General features: G+C 35.8%; 1 protein-coding gene and 1 non-coding gene across 2 annotated transcripts in view; one reads left to right on the top strand and one right to left on the bottom strand.

The window, feature by feature from the left end:
• The window catches only part of NEO1 (neogenin 1), a 216,027-nt gene that overhangs the window by 32,566 nt on the left and 174,857 nt on the right, over positions 1 to 8,604 (top strand). The gene's annotated exons all lie outside the window — the stretch shown is intronic.
• TRNAR-CCG (transfer RNA arginine (anticodon CCG)) lies at positions 1,702 to 1,773 on the bottom strand. Its single transcript has one exon. It is a non-coding gene; the product is annotated as a tRNA-Arg (tRNA).

Consider the following 8,604-nt stretch of genomic DNA (forward strand, 5'->3'; position numbering starts at 1 on the left):
GTTTATTGTATGTGCACACTAATAGAGTACTATGCAGCTGTTAAAAAGAATGAGGTAGAACTATATGCACTGAAGTGAAAATATGTTCCAGGTACGCTGTTAAGCTAGAGAATCACGTTGTAGAACAGTATATATTGTTATCCCATTCACTTTTTTAAAGGGTGAAACCTTTAAATTCTGAGTATGAGCAAAAGAGAAAGAAAATGAGAGAGAATCTGTTGAAAAATGTTAATAGTGATAACCTGTGTGGAGAGGTGGCAACCCAATGAATGGGTATATCTTTATGGTTTTGTTTTTGTTTTTTAATAAAAGCAGCAACCACAAAAGGAGGGGGTAGTGGTTATTGCCAGCAGATGCTATAATTTTTAACCAGAAAGCACTAATAATATAACTATGGCTATTACTAATACATTGTTTTTAGTATAAAATTATAACTACTGTCCTCTGTTCTGTATAAATAATAACTTTATTGTACTAAAAAGAATGTAATAATGGAAATTTAGAAATTTATCACTATCCCTCTGCCGTTACAAATCAACAATGTTTATTTTTTGTATTTCCTCCTCTTCCTTGTAGCTGTATATGTATAATTCTTACATAGTTATAGTCAGAGCACAGATATAACTTCATATATGTTTAAAAATCATACTCTATAGCATACTTTTTGGTACAATCTACTAGCTATCATTTTTTAATGCTTATATGTGCTAGGTGTTGTGCTAAGAGCTTTACATGCATTATATGATTTAGTCCTTGCAACTACATTGTGAGGCAGTGACTATTATTATTCACATTTTATAGGTAAGTATAAACTTGAGAATAGATAATTTCCTAAGGCCACACAATTATCGAATGACGGAACTGGGATTTGAACTCCAGCAACTGACTTTCAAACCCATGCTCTGTCCACTACCCTTATTGCCTCTCTTCACAATGTTTTAGTGACTCTATAATATCAATGTACCATAATTTACTTAACCAATTTTCTAGTTATATATCTAGTTTGTGGGCTTTAACATTTAAAACTCAAAATTTTTTAATTAAACCAGTGCCTGCTATATGCAGGAACCCATTTTAGGTACTGTGGGCAGTGGTATACATATATGCATATGTTCTAGTATTATTTGACCTTGCTTTTTGTACAACATTCCTGCAAAGTTGTGTATATGAAGTGAAATTCGTTTATATGATCATGTTTTTCCTGTTGATTTTCATTAATTTGAAGATATAGTCCTCTGGAAAAACGATTCTTTCTCTTAAGTAATCAGACAGTATGTATAAAAATCAGCAGTGAACTCAGCACAGTGTTTGGTGCCTTCAAGGATTTCGCTTTTATGCATACTGAGCATGCAGTTAATTCTTTCATATGACACCTGAAAGAAAAGTTATATAAATGAACACTTAACATAATTTATGATTACTAAATAAGAGTACATAATGTTGAATTATCTGATCAAATAAAGGAATTATGTGGATAATCACCAAATCTCTTGTTTGCCTTTAGAATATGTATTTATGCCTATATTGGAAAAAAAAAAAAAACTCATTGTTGTTGAGTCAATTCCAACTCATAGTGACCCTGTAGGACAGAGTAGAACTGCCCCATAGGGCTTCCAGGGAGCAGCTGCTGAGTTCAAACTGCTGATGTTTTTTGGTTAGCAGCCAAGAGCACAACCACTGTGCTACCAGGGCTTCGATAGATGACCACGAAAGGACTCGAACCCTCAATCTTCTGATCCGGAATCAGACACCTTACCATTAGACCACGCAGCCAATGCTTATAGTATGTGTTATATGAGAAATTACAACTCCAGCTTTCATAGAGAAGTCACATTTATAACTCTGGTGGGTTAGATAGCTTTCTAACTTCTGTTCCGTCGATCGGTTGTTGTTCACTGCTCTTTTGCCTTTGGAAGATAGAAACTATCAATTTAATAGAGGACCTGAAGTACTAGACAAGTGTCAGCTGCTGTAGTTGGATTGAGGGAGATAATTAAGGGCTTTATTTTAAAGCTCACCTGCTGGATTTCTAGATACCTGTTAAAATAAGAGCAAAACATATGGTTATCTAACAAATAGCTTCAGAAGCCTCTTTGCTTAATTATAGCATTAGTTTTTGAAGGCAATTTTGCTGATCTTTCTGTAAAATTTTTACATTAAATACAGCATTTATTCGATGACAGTTTCATTGAGAAACTGATCTGTTGATCTTGAATGTAGTTGGAAATAGACAACTTCAGTATTTGCTTACTCAGTGCAACTTCTTCCTTGGTCTTTTTCAGTGCTCTTATCTTGTGTTAGAAAGATTATCACGCATAAAAATGAAAACAATTACTAGTGTCATAAGCTATACAGTTAGTGTTTATATTTCCAATTATTTCATAAATGTTATTGTTATTTTTAAAATAAAGTTTAATTTTTAAATCAGTTTTAGCTTTTCAAAAAAATTGCAAAGATAATACAGAGTTCCCTCACACCAGTTTCTCTTATTATTAACATCTACCATTTGGAATGGAACCTTTGTTACAATTAATGAACCAACATTGACATGTTGTTAATAAGTCCATACTTATTGACAGTTCCTTATTTTTTACTTAATGCCGTTTACATGTTCCAGGGTCCCATTCAGGATACCACATTACATTTACTTTATTTATGTAGCTACTCCACCCTGAAGGGAGGGGAGCATAACATCCCACTTGTTAAATGTGCGCTATGTATGCATAGTGAGTTCCTTAGACTCTTCTTTGGCTGTGACAGTTTCAGACTTTCCTTGTTTTGAGGATTAGCGATCACGTATTTTGTAGAATGCTTCTCGACTGGGATTTGCCCGATGTTTTCTTCGTAATTAGACTGGGGTTATGCATTTTGGGAGGAAGACCACAGAGCTTTGTAAAATGTCGTTTTCATCACGTCGTATCAAGAGTATATACTATCAACATGACTTATCATTGTCGATGTTGACTTTGATCACCTGGCTGAGATAGTGTTTCTCTACTGTGAAGTTACTAATTTATAAAGTTACTTTCATTTATTTTACAACTATATCACTTGTCTCCCATACTAAAAATCCCTATTCTCAGTGACATCAATGAAATTACTTAATTGGTTTATCCCACAGCACACACACAACAGTGTCAGATAATAGTACCAATATTAACAGCAAAAAATGTTTATTAAAAACAATTTAATTTTTTTTTGTGTATTTTTGATCCTTAGAGTATATCTCAGTGTGTACAGTTTGGTTATTGTGTTTTGAAATTCACTTAGACACTCTGTGTGGTTATAATGGCAATTGGAGAGTTAGGTTCATTTGCTTCATTTTGCCTTTAATTTTTAGGGGTTTTTTGAAATTTAATTTTTTAATTATGTAAAATATTTACATGGTTCCAAAGTCAAATCTATTAACAAGTTCTGTTCGGAGACATCTAGCTTCAATCCCTGTCTCCTCCACCATATTTCTTTTCCCTATAGGTATTAAATATTCTATGTGTGTGTGTATGTATTAACATCCCATCTCTCTTAGGCAAATATACCCACTTTTCTCCAACCTTGCTTTTCCACTTAATTTATTCTAACAATCACTCCATGGTAGAATATTGAGTAATTCAACTTTACAACTGCATAGTACTCTATTGTGTGGATGTGCCATAGTTTTATTCAACCTGTCCCTTATTGATGGATAATCAAAGTTGTTTCCAGACTAGTATTACAAATAGTGCAGCAATTTATAGCCTTGTGTATACCTATTTTCATGTTTTGGCCAGTGTATCTTTGGGATAGATTCATAAACATAGGATTGTTGACATAGACAAAGGATAAAATACATATGTGATTGTACTAGATGTTGCAAATTCTCCTTTATAGTGAGTGCACTATTTTGCATTCCCATCAGCCTGTTTCTTCACAGCTTTGCCTATACAGTATGTTGTTAAACATTTGGATTTTTGCCAATCTGATAGGTGAGAAATTGTATCTCAGTGTAGTTTTACATTTCTCTTATAATGAGTGAGGTTGAGCATCTTTTCATATGACTAAGGGCTATTTGCATTTCATTTTAGTGACTAAATCTCATCTGTGTGAAAGTGAAACGTTGTTACAGTAGTGTGGAAAAGTCTTATTGTACTCCCACAGATGCATCTGCAGCTGCTTCTGTTTATTATGAGGAGCCCAGGTGGCGAAGTGCTTAAGCGTTCGGCTGCGAACTGAAAGATTGGCGGTTCAAACTCACCAGCCACTCTCGGGAGAAAGATGTGGCAGTCTGCTTCCGTAAAGATTACAGCCTTGGAAACCCTATGGGGCATTTTTTCTCTGTCCTATAGTGTCGCTATGAGTGAGAATCAACTCGATGGCAGTGGGTTTGGTTTTTTTGGTTTTCTCTTTGTTATATATATGGCTTCATTGTGAATATGTTAGGACTGGTGTCTAACATTATTAACATTATTTCTTGGATTTTGAAGTTTTCCCCCTGCCCCCTTCTCCTAAATTATTTCACACTAGAAGTGTGTTCTCAAGCGATTAAGAACTCAATCAATGAAATATGAAGTTGTTTGTGACTTAATATGACAGCTTACTAATGCAGGATTGAGTTAACAAGCTTTTGAATTCAGTTTCTTTCTATCAGTAAATAATCCAGTTGCATAGAAGAATTCTAGAACCCAGTGTACAGACCTAGTGAGACTGTGACTTGGTTTTCTGAGACATGTTTGTTTTACACAGCATTCTTTGCAGAAAATAGCCTTAATATTATCGGATTCATTATTAAGGATGCTTAGTCTTGTGTTTCCTTTTGCATATATTTAAGTTGTTAGATTATCCTGTGGGATTTCATAAATACCACTTCTGTTAGTAAAGCTGCTGAGAGCATAAGCTCTCAATAAATTATTCATATGCTATTTGTTTTCTGTGTTCAAGAGTTAATGCATCTTTACTCAGGTTTTTTTTTTTTTTTTTTTTTTGCTGAACTGGTAAAACAGACCTATGTTTGTATACTCTTATAATAATCTGTATTGCATATTTTCCTTATAAGAAAAGTACTCTATTAGACATATTTTGAGCAACATCAGCGCTCTAGAACATAGCCAATTACTTGAAAAGTAATGGAAAAAGTTTTAAAACGTGAAATAATTACTCTCATAAAAATTTCTGCTTTTTGAAGAAGTGGGCCACTGATTTTTATCACTTTCTCCTTTTCTTGTTCACTGTCTTCTCTGTACTTTCTATTTGCTTTCATTCATTGAAAACTTTAGGTCCTGGTTTACAGCCTTTCTTTCCATTCCAAGTCTACCATCATTCTAGATAATTTGAGTGTTTACTTTCCTATCTTTGTTTTTTTTAAATAATATTGTGTTTAAGCTGAAAGTTTACACAGCATTAGGCTCCCATTTAACAATTTCTATACAAATTACTCAGTGATATTGGTTACATTTTTCACAATGTGTCATCATTCTCATTCGTTCCAATCTGGTTGTACCATTTCCAGTACTCTAGTTTTCCTGACCCCTTCTCATCTTTGCTTTAGGGTCATTTTTGACCATTTGGTCTCATATAGGTGATTTTTTAAAAGAAACTTATTACTCACAGGTGATATTCTTTATTTTATGAGCCAAAGTGTTATTTAGCTAAAAGTTGACCTCAAAGGATAATTTCGGTTTAAAGTTTAAAGTGTATCTCAGGGCAACAGTCTCAAGAAGTCCTCTAGTCTCAACCGGTCCAGTAAGTCTGGACTTTTTCAGAATTTGAGTTATGTTCCACATTTTTCTCCTGTTCTATCAGGATCCATCTATTGTGGCCCTGATCAGAATGGTTGGTAGTGGTAGCCGAGCACCATTTAATTCTTTTGGTCTCGGGGTAGATGAGGCCGTGGTTCGTGTAGACTGTTAGTCTTGTAGACTGCTTTCTTCTGGGTTTTTGGTTACTTTCTTTCTCTTTTGTTACAGACGTGCAGAGACCAATAGTCGTATCTTAGATGACTACTCGCAAGCTTTTGAGACCCCAGACACTACTTACCAACAAACACATTATGAACTACATTATACCATTTAACTGAGTTGTCTCATGACACTATGCTCCTAAACTGTCACACTCAGAAAACCAACCTTGCACGGTGTTTGGTTATGTCTAAGAAGTATCTGTAACTGTGTCCCCTATGTGGTTTATTATATATATGGATATGCATGCATGCAAACACATATCTGTATGTACATGTGCCTATAGATATATCTGGGCACATATATGTACTCATATATTCATACCCATACACATATTTGCCTATGTACATATTTGTGTAACTGCACACATAGTTTTTGGTTGTTGGTGTTGTTGCAAAATTATATTTGTCATATCCTTTACCAAAAATATCCTTTTATCTTGTGAACTTATTAGTGACACCATTTACCTTCGTCGAGCTGTGTGTACTTCACCCACATTCGATGCTAACTTTCCCATCACCAAAAATAACAAGTGTCTACTATCTTGAGAGTACTTCCCTTTCCTCTTCCCATCCTTGGTAACTACCAGTGAGCGTTGGTCTTTGTATATATATCTATTCTTGTCTTCTTATAAAAGTATGATCATACAATATTCTTTTATGATTGACTTATTTCACTTGGCACAGTGTCCTCCAGATTCATCCACATTATAAGATGTTTGGAGGATTCATCATCATTCTTTATGACTGTGTAGCATTCCATTGTATTGATGTACCGTGTTTTGTTTATCCATTCATCCATTGATGGGCACTTACGTTGTTTCCATCTTTTTGTTATTGTGAATAATGCTGCAGTGAACGTAAGTGTGTTAGCCTGTCTTTCCAGCATCATTTCAGTTCTTTAACCTTCTCGTCTTCAGTGACTGCTCTTTCACGCCACTTCAAGCATCGGCTTCAGTAACTGCATCCTATCTATGTCATCACTCAGCAATGTTGAAATATTAAAATAACATCCAGTCTCACCACAATATCTGGTCCTCTCAGGTTTCTCACATTATACTGACATCGTTTTTATCAGGGCTTCAAACCGGTTCATCTGGTTCAAAGCCCTGCTGAGAATTTGCATTTCCACCCCAGATATACTGAATCCTAATCTACAGTTTAACAAGATCCCCAGGTGATTCTTATGTGTAATAAATTTTGAGGACCACTGCTCTGCTAGTTCCTATAGGGTCGCTATCAGTCAGAATCGTCAGCAGTGGGTTTGGTTTTGGTTTGGCTGTACTAGTGATTCTCAGAATTGGTCCCTAACCAGCATCATTAGCATCATCTGGGAACTTGTTAGAAATGGAAATTCTTGGCATGGATTCGAACTGGAAGGATGGTTTGAAGCCCTGGTGTTTACCTATCTCAGCTCACTCCTGTTATTTTCTTCCCTGTCTTATATTCCATAGACTGACCCTTCAGCCACTTGCTGATATCTTCAGTCCTCTTATTTCATTGTCACTTTCAACTTATCTGCCTAGAAAAACTAAATTTTAAATGTCTATCTTCTCTGCCCTTCCTGCTTTACAAAATCATGTTCTCATGTTTGAACTTTTTAAAATAGTTACCAACCTCAACTGGGCTCCAAGTGCAGTGCAGTCCAGTCACTCTGTTTTCCCTTTTCAGTGCTCTCTTCCTTTCTCACCACAGGTATTTCAGATGTTTACCACTACCTGCAATCCTCAGCCTTCCCAACACCCCCAGCCCTCACTATCAGTAGATGAACTCACCTCATACTTCAGAGACTACACAAGCCATTGACAATGACTTCCATAACTGTCACCAAGCCTACCCATATTCTGATCCTTCCTTCTTGTTACAATGAAAAGAGGTATCCTTCCTCCAACCCAAAGTTAATCCTTCTACACATCTTTTGTAATATGAGCATTTGATGCTTTAAATTCCCTCTAAGCATTGATTTAGTTGCACTGCATAAATTTGACATGGTGGACTGTATGAAGAAGAACATGGCATCAGGATCAGTGGAAGACTCATTAACAGCCTGCAATATGCAGATGACACAACCTTGCTTGCTAAAAGTGAAGAGGACTTGAAGCACTTACTGATGAAGATCAAAGACTACAGCCTTCAGTATGGATTACACCTCAACATAAAGAAAACAAAAATCTTCACAACTAGACCAGTAAGCAGCATCATGATAAATGGAGAAAAGATTGAAATTGTCAAGGATTTCATTTTACTAAGATCCACAATCATTGCCCATGGAATCAGCAGTCAAGAAATCAAACAACGTATTACAGTGGCAGATCTGCTGCAAAAGACCTCTTTAAAGTGTTGAAAAGCAAAGATGTCACTTTGAGGACTAAGGTGCGCCTGACCCAAGACCTGGTATTTTCAATCACCTCATTTGCATGTGAAAGCTGGACAGTGAATAAGGAAGACCAGAGAAGAATTGATGCCTTTGAATTATGGTGTTGGCAAGAATATTGAATATACCGTGGACTGCCACAGGAATGAACAAATCCGTGTTAGAAGAAGTGCAGCCAGAATGCTCCTTGAAAGTGAGGATGGCGAGACTTTGTCTCATGTACTTTGGACATGTTATCAGGAGGGATCAGTCCCTGGAGAAGGACATCATACTTGGTAAAGTAGAGGGTCAGCGAAAAAGA

This window comes from Trichechus manatus, unplaced genomic scaffold, assembly GCF_000243295.1.
Source record: "Trichechus manatus latirostris isolate Lorelei unplaced genomic scaffold, TriManLat1.0 scaffold00030, whole genome shotgun sequence".
Taxonomy (NCBI): domain Eukaryota; kingdom Metazoa; phylum Chordata; class Mammalia; order Sirenia; family Trichechidae; genus Trichechus; species Trichechus manatus.